Here is a 20074-nt window from a genome sequence, read left to right as displayed (position 1 = left end):
TTTCATATGATGTAATTTCCTATAATAAAAATAATAAAATATGACGAAAAATTGAAAAAAACCCCACATTTTCTCACTTTTATTTGAAAAATCTTTTATTCACCATAAAAAACTACTGAAAAAACCTGCTAAATAGATTCTACTATTTGTCCCGAGTTTAGAAATACCCAATGTTTTTATGTTTTTTTGCTTTCTTCTACATGTTATGGGGCAATAAGTACAAGTAGAGTTTTGCTAATTCAAAACCATTTTTCTCTGAATCTGGTAATTCTGTCTCTATGTGGTATTTGGGGCATCTTTGAAGCCAGAAAATTAAATTTACCCCACCAAACCATATATTCTTGAAAACTAGACACCCCAGGGTATTTTAGATGCTGATAGTTTAACCCTTTCCATGCACAAATCCTACCACCAACCCTTGTCAAAGTTTGTGATAGTAATTGTTTTTGGTGTTTTTTTCACATACTTTGTACTTCAGGTGTGAAATTACAGCTCCTGGTATATGTTGCTGTCACACAACACCCCGATATGTGTTCAGCAACATCTCCTGAGTACATTGATACCCCACATGCATGGGTTTGTCAGATTGTTTGGGGGCAAAAGGGCCACATTTGGAACATGAGCAATTCAAATTCAGTAGGAATTTTACATCTGGGTAAAGAAAAATGCTTGTACCCAACTATCAGTAGGGACAGGTTACAAGAAAGCCTGGCCTATCTCCAAGAAGGGATTTGATCTAGCACCTTAAGTGGTCCCTCATGCCACGGAATGGACACAGGGTTCACTTGACAGTGCAAATAAAAACGCTTAAAAATGGAGGAGCAAATAAAAGCTAAAAAACTGTAAATGTAACAAAAAATTAAATAAAAAAAAATACAAAAATGGAGCAGGAACAAAAAAAAATTAAAAATGGGAAACTGTGTGATACAGCTTGAAGCAGTCACCGACACAGAGTGCAGGTTTTCCAGGGCAATCTGGACAGTAAAATGTAGTGTCCTTTCTTTTCCCCCTGCTGTAGCATACCCTGCATCTCTTTTGGGGATTCTGCTTCTTTGCTGTAGGGGGGGTTTTAAAAATAAAATGGGTAGCCCCAATTCTGTTGGTTCCCATCACTACTTGGGGACCAGGTGCATCACGGTACAAGATACCTGAAATTACTTCGAGCTGAAACTGCAAAAAAGACAGCTTCAGCCCAGTGTCTGCTTTTTTGTGCAGCAAAAAAGCGTTATAGGTTGCAATTTGCATTAGATAAATTGCAACCTTCTTGTACCAGGCCTTTGTCTTCCTCATAATGAGGTAGGGCTGTAGGAGTTGATCTGACAGATCAACTCCACCCATGTGCTTGTTATAGGCCCTGATGCACACTGGCTTTGTAGTGACCCCAGCTCTGCCACGGACAGAAACCTCCACGGTTCTTTCATCGTGGATGGTGCTCAGCATGCACACCTCTTTTCTGTCCCTGAACTTCAATGCCAAAAGCTCCTCTTGGCGTAGAGCTGAGGTCTCCCCCTTTCCTAGCCGGGTTCGTACCAGGTGTTGTGGGAAACCCAAGCGGTTCTTTTTTATAGTACCGCAAGCTACCGTATCGAAACAATACAGCAGCTTGAACAAAGGGACGCTTGTATAGAAGTTATCTACATACAAGTGGTAGCCTTTGTTCATAAGGGGGAATATTAGGTCCCAAACAATCTTGGCACTGGTGCCCAGATGGTCTGGGCAACCTGGAGGGTCAAGGTAGCTATCCTTACCCTCGTATACCCGGAAGGCATGAGTATATCCTGTCTCGCTCTCGCAGAGCTTATACACCTTCACTCCATACCTAGAGCGCTTGGAAGGAATATACTGCTTGAATCCCAACCTTCCTTTTTATTTCATCAGGGATTCATCCACGCAGATATCCCTTCCAGGTGTATAAACCTCTGGAAACCTGGCAGCGAGATGGGTAATGAGGGGGCGGATTTTGTAGAGCCTATCAAACTGGGGGTCCTCCTTAGGGGGGCACAGGCTGTTGTCGCTAAAGTGCATGAAACGAAGAATCATTTCATACCTTTGCCTAGTTATAGTTTGGGCATAAATGGGGGTACTAAAGATGGGGCTGGTGCTCCAGTAGGAGCGGATGGAGGGCTTTTTTATAATGCCCATTAACATTGTGAGTGCCCAGAATTTAAGAAATTCTGGCACGTCAATGGGAGTCCATGGCTGTTTTGCCCAAAAAGAATTAGGGCTAGCAGCACGGTGCTGCTGGGCATAAATGTTTGTTTGTGTGACAATGTCTCCCAAGACATCGTCTCCCAAAAAAACCTGCACAAATTGCAGTGGAGTGAATCCTGTAACATCAATATTGATGCCAGGAATTCCAGAAAAAGGAGGGATAGCTGGCTTGTACCTATTAGGCGCTACCCATGCCTCTGGTGCACTGCCACGACTACGTGTGGCAGGCGTCCTAACAGCCACAGATACATCACTAGATGTATCTGTGAACTGACCAACGTCAAAATCTGACGCTGTATCAGTGGCCTCAGAATCTGTGGCCAAAAAGGCATACGCCTCCTCAGCCGTATACCGCTGCATGGTAACAATTGCAGCAAAAATAGTGGGGAAGGAAAGGGTTAATGGCTATAATAAAAACTAAAAAAAAAAACTAAAAAAAGTAAAAAAAATATGTAAAAAAAAAAACAAACCCAAAAACAATTGCCACTATGCAAGATCACTGTTTATGCAGTGATCAATGGCAATGAAGGGGTTAATATTATATGGGTGGCTCTTATAAGAGCCTTTGGATCAATATATATATTTTTTTTTATTAGAGAATACCTGAAATACCAGAAAACACACCGATCTGTCTCTCTCCCTCACTAGAAACAAGTGAAGGAGGGAGGCAGATCCAATACTGATCAAAGACAATGTTTAGAAAACATTGCCTTTGATTTAGCAAATCATGATCACTCTTATGAGTGATCTGACCACTAGGGGTGTTATTCACTGGATGTCCATGACATCCAGCAACACCCCCCCCCCGATGATGACAGCAGGCTCCGCCCCCCGGCTTGATGGGCGCCGCCATCTTGAAACACCGCGTGTGTTTCGAAGACGCCGGCACCGGGAAGGTAAGTTGAGCATTTAGGAAGCGATCGCGAGTCGCTTCCTTTGCTAAACAGGTGTTGCAAAGATGCCTCGATACTGAGGCATCTTAGCAACACCAGCTAAGCAAAGGAAGCGACTCGCGATCGCTTCCTAAACCCGTTTTTCGGCGGCGGGCGCCGCCATGTTTGAAAGACGTGCAGTCTTTCAAACATGTTTTTTTATTTGCTCCTAGGAGCGATCGGGGATGGCCGGGAATGTTTTTTTTGGTGTTGCTCAATGCCTCGATGTCGAGGCATTAGAGCAACACCGTTTGAGTGAAAAAATCGATCACGGATCGATTTTTTCACCCGTTTAAAGACGTGCCGGTCCTGGCACGTCAATTGTCATAATCGTCACGATTTTCGGTGACGTGCCCGGACCGGCAATTGTCATCAAGGGGTTAAACATACTAGATTGAGGTGATTTCATAATGTATCATTCTTGTTACATTCTGATTAATGATTATCAAGATAAACTGAACTGAATGATTTGCACTCTAAATATCTACATATCTACGTGTGGAACCAGTAGGCATACTTTGTGGATTGGCTTGTAAAGACTTTTTATAAAATGTAAGTAAATGAAACACTTTACTGTAGTTGGCTACAATTTGCTAAAGACAAGATGGCAGAATTGGAGCTAGCAAGCACTAACATTTTCTCCGGTGAAAGTCTACCTGGAATGATCTGGTTTAAATATAATGTATATTTCGAAATCATATGTAACAGACTTTTGCCCCAGGGGACTGACATTCCCCTTGCCATCTTCTGTGGCTACCTCTTCGTGCGTTACTTGGGTATCCTGAGCCTCTGCTTTACGGGAGTTGAGGTACATAGCATTGACAGTGCCACCGCCTGGCTAGGAATCCAGGACATGGATAGGTTTCCCAGACAGAAACATGAAACGTACTACCAGTAAGATATAAGAATGTATTAAAGAATAAATGGCAGCTTAAGTAATGCAAATAATACAGTGGCTGACTAGACACAACAAGATTTGTCTACCTCAGCCCCACACGCTTCACCCTAATGGCTGATGGCTACCAGATGGTGCGCAGATGTGTTGGGGATGCTTTAAGATAATTCACAAGTTTAAAGCAACTATTACTGCAATCCACAGAGTGGGCCGTGTAACTCTTTATTATTGTCTGTGAGGATACTCTTTACTACTCAGATGTATTTAGCTGCATAGGCCCAAGGAAAGCTCCAGAGTCTGTCAGCCATTTGCTGTGTCTACACAAAATCTGGGGCTACACATATATTTAACCAGTGTAAAAACGTATACAGATCAGGATAAGACACACACACACACACATTATATATATATATATATATATATATATATATATATATATATATATATATATATATATATATATATATAGTGTATACTAAGGTAAACACAATTTTAATTAATAGATAATAGGAATTCATAATAGCAGTGAAAAAAATTGTGAAAGATTAAAAAAAATAAGCGTAACTTAATTGCACTTATGTATGTCTCTTTTCCTTAGACAGTAATCTAGCTCAGGTTAGAACGTGTGCGGCTAGATATCCAGCTTTGTAGATTTAAATGAATACACATACCAAGTTTATTAAAAATACAAATGGATGCACAAGGTAACATGGTGAACATTTTAGCAAAGCTGTGTTTCTTGAAGCCTATAACTGAAGCCAGGGATCTTTTACTTGGATTCCTGGCCATCATTTCCCATGTCCCTCTCAGGTCTTTCAGAAAGCATCCTAGGAATGACTAGAAGGTAATAAAGTTCCTCCACAAGGACCTAACATCAGCTTTTTCCACCCAACAAAATAGACAACTACTAGTATTAAGTGTCACCAAATAAGTACTCATTTTGTAATGTGTGTTAAAACAACGCCAAATTTAAATTAGACATCAGCTCAAACAAACCCACACCCATTACCCTTTACCATAAAGTCACTAAACATCTGTGCACTTGTATAGATCACTAAGGATGAAGGCAGTGGAAATGACATAATAAGCCAAGTAATAGGTATTAGACTCGTGCATTTGAATTCCTGTGAATTTCAATTTTAAGGAAACTTTAATTTGTCAATTCGTATGAATCTAAAAAATGAGGAGGGAACCTCACACCTAAAAAGCTCCACATTTTTGTTGTTGTTTTTCACTCATTCACTCTCTCATGCTATTTCACACTCTCACTTATGTTCTGGTTTAAATACAATGTATATTTAAAAATCATATGTAAGTCTTTTGCCCCAGGGGACTGACATTCCCCTGGCCCTCTTCCTTGGTTACCCCTCCCTGCTTTACATGGGGATGCTGAGCCTCTGCTTTACGGGAGTTGAGGTACATAGCATTGACAGTGCCACCACCAAGCTGGGAATCCAGGTCATGTATAGGTTTCCCAGGCAGGAACATAACAAATGACTACAACACACAGTAACAATAGTAAAACAGTATGAGAACGCATTAAAGAATAAATGGCAGATAAAGTAATGCAGATAATGCAGTGGCTGACTAGACACCCAAACCACCTGCAAACTAACCATCAGGTTTCACCCTAATGGGTATCCTCTCAGGTCTTTCAAGAAGCATCCTAGGAAGGACTAGGCAGAAACACTCAGTCTTCTGGAGTATAAACAATACAATTTTAAAGTACTGTAGAAGGTAATAATATGTTTGTTTTTATGATATTTCATCCACACGCACATTGGAAGATCACCCACATGGCTCCGTCCTTTACTAAGAGAGAGGTTAGAATAATACAGATAGACTTGTGGAGAAATAGTAGGGCAGAAACGCTTATTTTTCTCAGCGAATCTGTGTAATTATTGTATAATAGAGAAATGAGGTTTTTTCCCGAACATATTTTAGTCCATACCTATACATATATTAGAAGAAATGGTCCAAAAACGATTTGGACACATTTTTTGGCTTGTTTTTGGCCTAACATCCCCTACCCATTTGGTTCGGATGAAAATCGGGGCGGGGGGACTTTTTAATTTGGGAACAAAATTCCCTTCTCACCCCTACGGGTGATATATGTCTTCCTCTACCAGAGGCGTCGGAGTTTCAGGGTTATATGTAGTATCTTATCTGCTCCTAGCACTGCACTCTTCTGGACAGAGTGTTTTGATGTTGTTCCCGGAATCTGTTGGAGCCACTCTCCCAGCTTAGGAGTCACTTTGGCATTCACTCTCCACATCTTCTAGTTCTATTTTCATGCTCTGGTAATGTTGCTGTCACTTGGTACTGCTACTTGGTCTTCTGGATCTTGTCTACCACCATGTTGGGTTGATTGGCCAGTACCTGCTTCTCCACCTGGAGAAGCAGGTACTGGCCAGGTACTGGATTGGCCAGTACCGGCTTCTCCGCCTGGATCTGGAAGTCCCACAGGAATTTGGGGGTTTTAGCCAATACTCTGTGTTTCTTGGTTGTGTTCTTTACTCACACACAGTCTAACAGGCTGCAGAGACGGCTCAGACACGAGGAGTGTAAAATAAAAAGCTGGGCCTGTTTTAATTTGTCACCACAGGCATTACAGAAAATAAGGAAATCAAAACAAAAAGCCTTGCTCTTGTGAGCACTAACTAATACAGGGTTCTCCAACCTAACTGCAGTTGGGCGGCTTATCCGTTTCAACAAAACAAAATAACAAAATTGTATGCAATATTGGCAGCACTCAGTATTTCGGCAGCTCTCTCCCTCTCTCTCTCAGGGAGCCAAATGATCTCTCTTGCTCTGAGATCAGGAGGCTACTTAACTGCCTCTCCCATTAATTAGTGGAAACAGGTGAGTGCTTAGGAGAGTATCCAGGAATCTCCGGACTGGATTCCCACCTGCTGCTCTTCGGCTGCTCACAAAATCTGGAGTGGAGCACTGGCCCGCCCTACTCTCCAAGTGCTCCACCCCAGGGACCCAAAATACACAAATAACAACAGACATCAATAATTCCATTATTAACAAGACATCTCCCTGGGGCTGGTAGAAACTATTGAGGGTAACCACCCTGCAAAATATAAGGGGATATATACACTTCCTCTATTATCATCCCCTGCTTTCTGTCACAATATATATACACACACCAGCTTACAAACACACAAATACCTACACTGCTCTTCCACACACCTGACCATACACATACACTGACCATCTCACACCAACATATATACACATACACTGCACTCACACCCCTTTCTCCCCATCTCTTACCTTTCTCATCTTCTTTCTTCCATCCAGTTGTGGGAGCATGAGGTCTGTCATTTCAGACCTCTGCTTTACTGCTCCCTCATCACTACGCGCCGGCAATTGATGCCGAGCGCCGGGACATATCGTCATCCCCGCGCTCGGCATCAATAGCCGGTGCGTAGTGATTACTGAGCACGGAAGCCGAGGTCTGAAGTGCCAGACCTCGAGCTCCATAATGTTGGGCTAGCAAGAGGAAGGTTGCTGATCAGGGCTAGTTGGGGAGATCATGATCTTGCACCTACCTCGGCGCGGCCCTGAAGACCGGCCCAGGGGAGGCGGTTTCTCCACTCGCCCCTCCCCTAGAGCTTCGTGGCTTCGTGGGGAATCTCCGGCTCGGTAAGTAAGTATACCCGACGAGCCCCGACTTTTGAGAAGATTTTCTCGGGTTAAAAAGTTGTCTTATACGTCCGAATATACGGTATGTTTTAACTATGACATATCAGATGTGCTGAAAATACAGCCTTCATCTTTAACCCCTTCAATCCCCTATAGACGTACCGGGACATCCAAAAAATGCCTATGGACGTCCCGGACACATCCCTGCCGCTGCACGGGAGATCAGGCTGTCGTTTGACAGCCTGGACTCCCCACTGACAGCATGCTTTCTGCTGTCCGATCTGCTGTAACAGCTTCCGGCATGGAAGCCGGAAAGCTGTTACGTTTCAAACTGCCCGATCGCACGATCGGGCATTCCCTTCCGGGTTGCGTCACTGCTGACGTAACCCGGAAGGTCATAGGAGGACATGTCCTCCGATGAGGCACAGACACTGCGATCTCTGTGCAGGTCTGTGAGGACCTGCATAGAGATCAGAGTGTGATCGGTGCAGGAGGATCACGGGGAGGGGAGTGAGAAACCATGTCTCTCACTCCCCCTCCCGTCCTGAAACAGAAAAGCAGAAAAAAAATGTTAATTCATTTAAAAAATAATGGTAAAAAAATCATTAAAATAATAATATAAATAATACTTAAAAAATTATAATGTGAGCTGTGATGTCATTGTGACATCACTGGCATGTTCAGGAGGTCCCTAAGAGGACCTCTAACCATTTTTGTGTAAAAAAAAATATCTAAAAAAAAAAATAAATAATAATAAAAAAATATAATAAAAAAAATAATTATAAAACCTTACATCCCATTGCCCTAGCATAACATCCAGCCAATATAACCCTCCTGCCCCGTTCACAACCCCCAAACCCGTTAAGCCATAGGCATAAAAATTATACAAAAAATGTACACCTTATAGTATGCTCCCTGGTGCTGGGAAAGTTTGGAAAATCTATATAAATTAGGTATTTCTGAAATCAGGACACCTGAATTGATAAACTTGGAGGGGATTTTCCATCACTTTACCTAATTTTGTGAGGATTTAGAGGGAAAATGTAAAAAAAATCCGTTTTTTTTTTCACATTTTCTCTAGTTTTTACTAAATTTCTCATTCTAAATTTTCAGCTAATCATCCAACTATGGTATCAAAAGAAAGCTCTATCTCTCCTTGAAAAAACAATATATAGTTTACATGGGTACACTATTCGCAGGAAAAGAGAATCATCTCTGAAGCGACATAGCGCAAAAATTGCAAAATTGCTCTGGGCTTTGAGGTACCAAAAACCTCTGGGATTGAAGGGGTTAAGGAGTTACAAATTGCAAAAAAAATAAGATCTTGTTCCTTGTGCACTGCTCGGGGGGTTATTAATATCCTTGTGGAATAAACAAATAAAAAAAATTGTTTGTCATCTTATGATCCGACCTGTGACAAAAATAATATAATCAATGTTTTTTTGGCATCATCTTATCCTTATACACTTCAGCAAACACTGAGTTACACATATTTTTTCAACTACTAGAGCTAAACTCAACAACTTAATGCTTATACCTTATTTTATCCAAGTCCCCCATCTTGTCTTCAACACAAGATTACCGACTAGTGTAAAGTGTGTCAGAAGCTCTGTGTTCTATTCATAAAGTGGCCCTCAAACCAAGTTGTATAACCCTGGAGCAGAAACAGATGTCTGCTATTAAAATGTTCACCTGGTGCCGATACAGTTCTTAGCCTTCCTTAGTACCCCTCCATTGAGGATCACAGTTTCACGCTATTGCCACCACAGAGTGTGACATCTGCATGCACATACATTTTGCAGATCACCAAAATATCATGTATTTACAAGCAAAATCTATCAATATATATATATATATATATATATATACGATGTCAAAAAATAGAGTATTGCAGAGTATGCGGTGATACCTTTTTTATTGGACTAACATAATATTAAAAAGACAAGCTTTCGAGAGTTATCCTCCCTTCATCAGGTCTGAAGCAATACTAATCATCATGATAGAGGTTACAACTTAAAACAAGTGATGATATAAGGGGGGGGGTTGAGTGGGGTGTCGTAAATAATAGGTCTGGAGGTGAGAAATGCAGAGAGGTAGAGAGATAACCCAGGGACAGAACAAATAAACTTAGGGAACCAATAACCACAGTAAAACATCAAAGATAACAGCAATTAGACATTGGATGACTAGATGAAGTTCATATGAAGTTCTGGTAGTGTGTAAGGAAACCAGAATCCACATTAAGTCCCTCTTTTATGGCGTTAAAATGTGTAATCATTTTCATCTCAAATGTTTTTCTTTCCTGAGAGTCTCTGAAATTTCCTTTGAGTACTTTAATTTTTAGGTTTTGGATGGAGTGATTGTTCTGTGTGAAATGATGTCCTACCGGGTAGCAATATTTTTCTTCCTCGTGGTTTTTGATGGAGCTTCGGTGCAGGTTCATTCTAAGGTGCAGTTTAAGCCCAGTTTCTCCAATGTAGCACCCTTTGTCACATGCAGAGCATTCTATCATGTACACCACGTTTGCCGATGTACATGAGTAAGAATCTTTGATGCTGTATGTTTTGTTGTTGTGACTGGCTGTGTTGCTGTCACATATATGTTGGCAAAGTTTGCAGCGGGATTTGTTGCATGGTACGGTGCCATTCTGTGTATGCTCCTGTTCTGGGGCCAGTTTGCTGCGCACTAATCTTTTCCTCAGGTTTGGTGGTTGTTTGAATGCCAGTATTGGGGGCTGAGGGAATATTTTTTTCAGTATGGGGTCTTCTGAGAATATCGGCTGTAGGTCTTTAATAATTTTGCGGATTTCCTCAAGAGTTGGGTTGTAGGTAACTACCAGAGGGATCCTGCTTGTGTTATCCTTTTTTTTGTATTCTAGAAGCCTTTCCCGTGGTGTCCTTACAGCAGATTTAATTTTTTTGGATATAGTTTTTTCCTTGTAGCCCTTCTTCTTAAATGACTCTGCCAGCGCTCCCAGGTGTTTGTCTCTGTCCTGAGTGTCAGAGCAGATACGGTGGTATCTTATGGCTTGGCTGTAAATGACACCTTGTTTAGTGTGTTTGGGATGAAAGCTTGAATTGTGAAGGTAGCTGTACCTGTCTGTGGGTTTTCTATACACGGAAGAGTGAAGAAAGCCAGAGGTGACAGTTATAGTGCAGTCCAGGAAGCTCACACTGTGTTTTGAGAAATTCATTTTGAGTTTTATAGATGGGTGGAATGAATTAAAAGATTCGTGGAATTTTAAAAGGTTTTCTTCTCCTTCTGTCCATATTATGAAGATGTCGTCGATGTAACGGTAATAATTATGCGGTTTGTGGGGGTGAGTGGCTAGGAATCTCTGTTCCAAGTCAGCCATGAAAAGGTTGGCATATTGCGGTGACATTTTGGTGCCCATGGCTGTCCCGGTCATTTGTAGGTAGTTAGTGTCATAGAACTTGAAATAGTTGTGTGTCAGTATAAATTCTATGAGCTTGGCGATGGTTTCACTATCATATTTTTGTGTGGCATTGCTGGAGGAGAGGAATTTGATGCAGGCCTCAATACCATCTTTATGGGGGATGTTGCTATATAAAGACTCCACATCCATGGTTGCAAGTATTGTATTGGCAGGAAGGTTACTAACTTGGCTCAGTTTATTGAGAAAATCAGTGGTGTCCTGCATAAAGCTCTCAGTGCTGATAACTAGGGGCTTAAGAATGTTTTCTATAAGGCCAGATATAGATTCGGTAAGAGTTCCCATACCTGTAATAATGGGCCGTCCTGGGTTGCCTGGCTTGTGGATTTTGGGCAGCATGTAGAAAGTGCCTATTTGAGGATTTGAAGGCACAAGGTTTTCCAATTCTTGTTGCATGTGTTTTGAGAAGGATCTGATAAGTTTGATAAGATCTTCTGTATATTCCCTGGTGGGGTCCTGGTTCAGTTTTTTGTAGTAGAATTCATCTGCCAATTGTCTATTTCCTTCTGCCATGTAGTCCTGGGTGTTGATGATGACTACTGATCCACCTTTGTCAGCTGGCTTGATGATTATGTTTTTATTATTCATTAAATTATTCAAGGCATTTCTTTCTGAAGGTAGGAGGTTGTGTAGCATTTTTTTCTGTTGTGTGGTAGCGAGGGATGCTGCTCTTGTGCGGAAGCTTTCAATGTAGTTGTCCAATTTCATATTACGTCCTGTTGCAGGTGTAAAGTCTTTGTTCTTTTTTCTCTCATTTTTAACAGGACTGGATGTGGTGTTTTCTTTCTCAAAGAAAAATTTCTTAAGCCTCAGTCTTCTAAAAAATTCCTCCAAGTCTGAGGATAATTGAATGTGGTCCAGTTTGGTGCTTGGACAAAATGTAAGCCCCTTGGATAGCACTATTTTCTCAGGTATTGATAGATTATGATTGGAGAGGTTGACAATTTCATTATTGTCTGTGTTGCTTTCATGGTGGTTAACCTTCTTAGCTTGCATAGGGACATTGACACTTTCAGTGGATAAGGTTGATCTTTTTTTTGGAATGTCTTTGTTCTGAGCAAGGTTTGCCAATTTCTTCTTTTTTTTCCTGATGAGAACTTGTTGATTTTTTCTGTAGAAATATTCCAATTGTGTTTCCAAGTTTTTAGCTTCAGGTGCAAGTTGTAGAAGATTCTGGAGTGAGGATTGTCTCTGGTCGTATATTCTTTGTTTAATTCCATATAGCTGATGAATTAGGATGTTACGTAGTTTTTCACTGCTTCGTCTGCAGATGTTCTCAGCTGCTGGTGAGTTGTAGGTCGTTGAAAGTGGGTTCTTAATGCCGATTCCCTTCGGGATGAGGTTCATTTTCTTACACCGGGTAAGACACATCCAATGTCTAATTGCTGTTATCTTTGATGTTTTACTGTGGTTATTGGTTCCCTAAGTTTATTTGTTCTGTCCCTGGGTTATCTCTCTACCTCTCTGCATTTCTCACCTCCAGACCTATTATTTACGACACCCCACTCAACCCCCCCCCTTATATCATCACTTGTTTTAAGTTGTAACCTCTATCATGATGATTAGTATTGCTTCAGACCTGATGAAGGGAGGATAACTCTCGAAAGCTTGTCTTTTTAATATTATGTTAGTCCAATAAAAAAGGTATCACCGCATACTCTGCAATACTCTATTTTTTGACATCGTGTCTACTGGACTAATACGGCTTCACCCTTTTACATATATATATATATGTTTAATTGACTTAGATTTAAATAAACAGATTTGAAAAGCCCATTCACAAGGTATACTGACTGCTTACACACATTAACATGTAACTAATAACTAGGGAAAATACATTTTAAAATTACCTTAATCTGGTATGTATAAATTTGTCAGACAAGTGAGATCAATGTGTGTGTTGTAACATAATTAACTCAGGAAGATTTTCTAATGTATTCCAATTTCAAGTATATTTTTAATCTAATTTCCCTTCTGTTTAATCGCATTGATAAACACATTTTTTTTTCATAATCTAGAAGATAATGTTTTCCTGTAATTTGATAAGATTGAATTGTATACCCCTCACCTTTTAGAGTTTTTCTAAGAAATTCTTCATCATAAATTGAGATTTTTTTCATTTTTGTCCTCCCTAATAAAATAATATGAATGATTAATATTTCCAAACAAGATCAGATGACCACCTGGTTTAAGTAAAGAAGAGACTTCTCTAAGATTACTAATACACACATCTTTATCTGGCTTATGATGTCCAGTAGCCATGCACTAAAGAGACAGTCTGCTTTCGGTACAGGCTCTGCCAAACTGACATCCAAACACACACCAGAACAGGCTCTGCCATACTGACACACACACCAGGACAGGCTTTGCCACACCAAAATCTAATCAAACACCAGGACAGTCTCTGCTATACCGACACCCAAACACACACACCAGGACAGGCTCTGCCACACCGACACCCAAACACACACACACCAGGGCATGCTCTGCCGCACTGAAACCCAAACACACACACACCAGGACAGGTTTTGCCACACAAACACTCAAACACACACACATACCAGGACAGACTACGCCACACCAGGACAGACTCTGCCAAACTGACACCTAAACACGCAAACCAGGACAGGCTCTGCCACACCGACACCCAAACACACATACCAGTACAGGCTCTGCTACACCGACACCCAAACCAGGACAGCGTCTGCCACCCCGAAAAAACGTTCAGTTCCTGTGCTCCACCAGCCCCGTACCAGTCGTCCCAGTTTCCGGGGTGTCTGTTGCAGCTTGCGGGCATCAGAAAGTCTCTATTAAAATGAGAGATGGGATATCTGACATTATGTTACACAGACATCATTATTACAATGGTCTTGGGGCTACTATAAATATTGCCATCAAATGAAATCAATGCACTTATTAATGCATTTCAACAGCAAAAGTTGGGGATATGTATATTAAAACTGTAAACCTTCACCCTCATAGCACTCCAGCAGTACAATCTGAGGCGATAGACCCCAAAACCATCAATCCTCTGAAGGCGGATATAATTTGTGTGGATAGCTTTAATGTGAAAAAAGGAAATATAATTCAGCAATGTCATATCAGTTGTGCTGAAAAGACTTTCTTTAAGGATTTACAATTTGCAGAAAAGTAAGAGTGCTTTGTGCCTTGTGCACTGCTCGGGGGGTTATTAATATTCTTGCGGATTAAACAAATAAAAATTGTTTGTGATCTTATGATCGGACCTATGACAAAAATAATATTTTTAATGTTTATTTAGCATCATCGCATTCTTATAAATTTCATGAAACACTAAGTTATACATATTTTTCAACTACTAGCAGTAAACTCAACAACGTTCAATGGATTGCTCTGCCTCTCACAAGTATTACCACGTTCATGAGTTTGATCCAATTCATTTCATTGATTCATACTTTTCTCCAAAAGCAGATAAAGTACTTCTAGAGGAGGCTGTCATCAACCCCATAAAGTATCTGCACAATGAAAAAGTCTCAGGTATGATTTTCCTTATTTAACAATACATAGGTTATGTTACAATAAAATGACTTAGACATAAAGTTTCTAGATGGTTATTACCACAACTCCAAATTATAACATGTGAGTCTCAAATACTATGGCCTACATTGTTTTCTATGAACCTCAACAAACATTGGTGCCTTGATACAAGCTTAACTAAAATGAAAAGGGGGTTATACTAGAATACAGAAACTAGCTTATGGCTACAAAAAATTTCAATTTGTCAAGCTCTAAAACAAAGTTTATTATGATTATTAAAAGAACAAGAGTATCTGTATAACTACAAAGAGACCTCTGGTTCATCAACTCGCTGAATACAGGTAACTAACAAACGGCTGCACTGTCTCACTTAATCAGACAGAGGTGTAGGTGATATTTACACGTACACACCAGTTCAAAAAAGATCAGATAATTTTATAGGAGGTGGACATATTGAAAAAAGCATAATTTGCACTGATACTTACTAACTGTTGATAATTTAAGGACTTATTTTTCTGTACATCAGGTATCCCATGCCCTTCAGTGACTATAGTAACTAAATGATTCTAGCATGTAAGGTTACATTTACTTTCAGTGACTACCCCTTACAAGAAGTTCTAATACAACACAGTTGAATTAACACTATTGTGTAGCCATATATTGATTACAGTCATTTCATTGAATGGATGCAGTTTGTACTTTTAAATATCCTGGCCCATCTAGTGTTTAAGTGTTCTCATTCTATTGGCTTTTACCACTACTCATGGTAAGTTGTTTATTTACCATCCTGTCTGTAAAGTAAAGAATAATAGTGCTAGTGGTGACAGCAGCATGTGACTGTTCACAGAAATGTATCAAAAATCTTATTTTAAATCTTAACGCTAGTTGTATGTTTGATCAACTGTTTGTTGTTTCTGCTGCAGGTCGTATTAATGGAAGAGATTTGCTTGATATTAGCGCAGGGCCCATTCTTTTCCCCGTACTTGCAATTTGTGATTGCTTCAAAGAAATAACTATATTAGAAATCAATGATTCCTGCATCTCTGAGCTGGAGAAATGGAGAAACAACCACGAGGAAGCATGTGACTGGTCTCATGCATCAAAGTTTTTAACGGACCTGGAAGGAAGGAGGTTGAGTATAGACACATATTTTCAACACCATCTTCTGATTGATATTGCTATTTTTCTACCTAAAAAAAAAATAAGACGCCATTCTGTGACTCCTTTCGCCATTACTTTAGGTCTTATCACCATAGCAACCAAGGCAATTAACCAGCTGTCAGATTCTATTGGTTGATACTGTAATAAGATCACTTTTAAAACAAAAGACTTGAAGTGTTCTTTAGAAGCATTATCCATGGTGTCTAAACTGAAAAAAAACAAAACAAAAAGGCTTCACTATAAGTACACTATAACTTTTACATGGATAATATATATATAATTCCTTTATAATTTTCCATCTTGACTATTGCAACACTCTTCTGGTTGGCATTCCACTCAGTCTCTACGCTCTCCTCTGCAGTCTATCCTAAATGCTGCTGCTAGGCTTATTTTCCTTGCAGGCCATTCTTCTTCTGCTTTCGCACTCTGTGGAACCCTCCACTGGCTCCCTATTAACTTAAGAATTACATTTAAAATCATTGTACTAACATATAAGGCTATCCATTACACCACTCCTCCATACATTTCTGCCCTCATAAAAAAAATACTCCTTTAATAGATCTTTACGTTCTTCCTGACGGCTAAGGCTCTCCTCCTCACTTATCACTCCTACAAGACTTCACTAGTGCTGCCCCATACCTTTGGAGCCTACTTCCACCTCTCAAGACGTGCAAAACAAGTTACTCACTACAATGGGAGTTGTCTGTCAGTACATGTGATTGCATTTTTGCAGTTTCAGGTGAAGCCATGAGAATTCGATTAAATCTTGCATGAACCTGAATCTTGCAAAATTTGCTACCAAAACATTAATTCTTCAATACATAAAAATAGATTAAATAAATAATAAAATTAACATTGATTTGACGGATCCTTATAGAGTATTGTTGGTGTCCATTCAAGTCAGTGGAGTATGCTATGCATTCTCCAAACACTAGAGGTTGCTGGTGTACAGGTGTGTATATATACAAGTTCTTGTGCAGGGATGTTACAATCTACTGTTGTCAGGCATGGATAGATTACTTTTCATTGCCCCTGTTTTCCTCAGGAAATTGCAGTCAATAATGGCGAGTAGTGATATTTACATGGTTTACCTTCTTTCTTTTTCCAGCGGTGGGTGGAAGGAAAAAGAAGAATTGTTAAGAGGAAAAATTAAACAAATTCTGAAGTGCGACTTTACTAAAGATAACCCCACAGACCCAGTAGTGCTATCGAAGGCAGATTGCGTCTTTTGTGGATGGGTACTGGATATCATAAGCCCAGATAAAGAGGCGTTTATTAGCAATCTTAAAAAAGTATCTTCTTTACTTAAACTAGGTGGTCGTCTGATATTGTTTGGAAATATCAATTATTCATATTTTTTTATTGGGGAGCACAAATACAAAGCCTTAACTTATGATGAAGAATTTCTTAGAAAAACACTAAAAGATGAGGGGTATATAATTGAATCTCATCAAGCAAATGAGAGTAAAGCATCATCTCATATAATTGATCATGAAAAAGCTTTCTTTGTCAATGCCATTAAAGAAAAGTGAAATTAGCTCAAAATTACACTTTACTGAATCGTATTGAATGAAATTAGCATACATGCCTCTTATGTGTTATTATACTTAAAAATCTAAATAAAATTGTTTTAAATTGTATTAGACCTAGTTGCATTCTGAAGAAAGATTATTGAGATGCATTGTAATAGAATCATTTGGATAGTGTTAGAATGGTTTGCGCTAGCTATCAGTTTGTGGAAGCAGTCAGTATACCTTGTGAATTAACTTGTGATATCTGAATATTAAACGCTAAATAAATTATGCATAAATTATGTGTTGATAAACGTTTTGTTTTTTATAAATATATCATAATTTGGTGATCTACAAGATGTGTGTCCTTTCAAAATTAGTAAAAATTATTTGTAGCATTCACTCTGGGGACAATAGTGAAACAGAGGCAAAGAACCATGTGGGCACCAGGTGAACTTTTTTAGCAGACGACTGCTTTCTCTGCAGGGTTGTGCGACTTTCCAAGATTTGAGGGGCCGGACTAGGATTAGAATGCGAGGTGCTGAATATCCATCTGACTGGATTGAAACGATTATACATTTTCCTTTAAAAATGCAACACACTGAGGGCATGGACGTCCGACTTCAGACACAAGGTAGTTTATTTCAAACATGTGCTGCAGTTAGGGTTAGTTCATTCATCAGCTGTTGATACTACATTAGCCACAACTGTGGCACATTTTAAGTCCCTTTTTTACTCCTTTCTAACTACAATCTTTTTGTATTACCTTAAAATGTTCCCTGTGCATCACAGAGCTACACTACACTACACAACATTAACTTTTATTGAATGCAACTCCCATGATATTAATCAGCAACACTGCTGAATGATTATCATGTGAGTAGTAGCTAGCAACTTGGGCTTGGGGAGAACACTAAGTCTACAGTACAAACACTAACTTTTGTTGACTGCATCTACAATAACATTCAGCCAGGCATATTGCTAGCTGAACCTTGTGGGAGTTCTAGTTATAGACTGTGTTGTGGTAGCCTGCACTACATACTAAATTTTGACTGGAGCTCCCATGATAAACAGTCTTAGTTACTTTTCTTAGTAACGGGTAATTAACATTAACTCCCTCCTGAGCCAACAAAGGTAGACAATGGGGAGGAGGTAAGGAGGCATTGGGTTGGGAGAGGGCAAAGGTGGGGAGGATATCCCCTACCCCCCTATTACCTTAAGAATTAAATTTAAAATCCTTGTACTAACATATAAGGCCCCTCATAACACTGCTCCTCCATTTCCGCCCTCATAAAAAAATACTCCTCTACTAGATCTTTACAAACAAAAGGTGTCAACAGGGATTTGAGGTAGGGATTCTAGCTTTACATCTTGCACTGTTTGTCTACCAATTTTAATTTTAACTATATTTATTTGTTTCAGTAGAAAGAATGACCAGTGTGTTTTTTTGTTTTATTTTATTTTACAAACAGAGAACACTTTGAAGATTATCTTCTTCCTGCGCTGTCTGATATTCTTATTTGAAAAAAAACAGAATTTAGGAAGATTATGACTTCATGCTTTTTATCTCATCATTGATACTGTGTCTCTCCGTCTAGTTGTATTATCCATCTATTACACAATTTAATGAAACAGAACTGCTGAGCCAGAATGTGCTTGAACATTTTTTACATATGTCAACATCAAACCCTTGTTCGTTGGGGAAAAAAATAATAATGCAAGCAAAATAATAATAAAACATTTTGAGAGAAAAAAAAAACCATCAACTAGCATTTGGTTAAATCACACATAATTGTGTTTGACCAAACTACATTTGTTTGTGGAAAGAACAAATATATATAGATACATTTTACTTATTCATTTCTTAATTTACTAGATTTGCCTAAGGCAAGTAACTTCTATGTGAATTAAGCAAACTATTTCTCTAAGAGCAAGTTATCTAAGTACACAAATGTGTAAATGAGCATTGTGGCCAGGATGTCTTTTTCACTGCAGTTCTGGAATTTAATTACTAAAATGCTTTAAGTACCATATTTGCTCGAATATAAGACGACCCTGATTATAAGATGACCCCTTAACGACGAGGCAAAGATTGAAACCACTGTTTTTCTCATAAGACATTGTTTAATAGTTACAAACAGATTATATGCAAAGCATAACATCATAACATATTAAAAAACCTAGCATGCATCCAGGGAAAAACAACAGTATTTGTTGCTTTGAGATGAGTAGCACATGGCCTTAACTGAGCCTGAGAATCATTGAATATGTAGTCCACAAAGATTTGCCCCTTTTGGAACAAAGTTCCTCTCCAAAACTTGTGAAGATGACATTGATTATAAGAGAAGGTGGTTTTTTGAAGTATTTAACAAAAAAAACTTCACCTTATAATCGAGCAATTACGGTAAAGATTCAAAGCTGGCCATTGGAGATGTCAACGGATAATGATGGACACACAATATTATCATGAAATATATTGATAATTGGTTTATTTTTTTTGTAAAGGAGCAAAATATACTGTACACTAATGTTCAAGTGTTTGGAGTCACTTAGAAATGTCCTTGCTTTTGAAAGAAAAGCAAATTTTGTCCATTAAAATAACACATAATGCATCAGAAATATTGCGCAGACATTGTTAATGTAATTTTGTTCTTGGAATATTTTCATAGGCGTACAAATGCTCTTCATAACTCCCATCACTCCTGTTTTCCAATGGCCCTTTATCACTCCCATCACTCCT

At 39.3% G+C, this 20074-nt stretch overlaps 1 non-coding gene across 1 annotated transcript; it reads right to left on the bottom strand.

The window, feature by feature from the left end:
• Positions 1-667: 667 nt before the first annotated feature.
• On the bottom strand, positions 668-797 carry LOC149285103 (small nucleolar RNA SNORA35). Its single transcript, XR_016277785.1, has one exon. It is a non-coding gene; the product is annotated as a small nucleolar RNA SNORA35 (small nucleolar RNA).
• Between the last annotated feature and the right edge of the window lie 19277 nt (positions 798-20074).

This window comes from Sceloporus occidentalis, unplaced genomic scaffold (genome assembly GCF_023333645.1).
Source record: "Sceloporus occidentalis isolate IW3139 unplaced genomic scaffold, rSceOcc1.0.p SCAF_84, whole genome shotgun sequence".
Lineage (NCBI taxonomy): Eukaryota > Metazoa > Chordata > Lepidosauria > Squamata > Phrynosomatidae > Sceloporus > Sceloporus occidentalis.
This window is presented reverse-complemented; position numbering and strand designations above follow the sequence as displayed.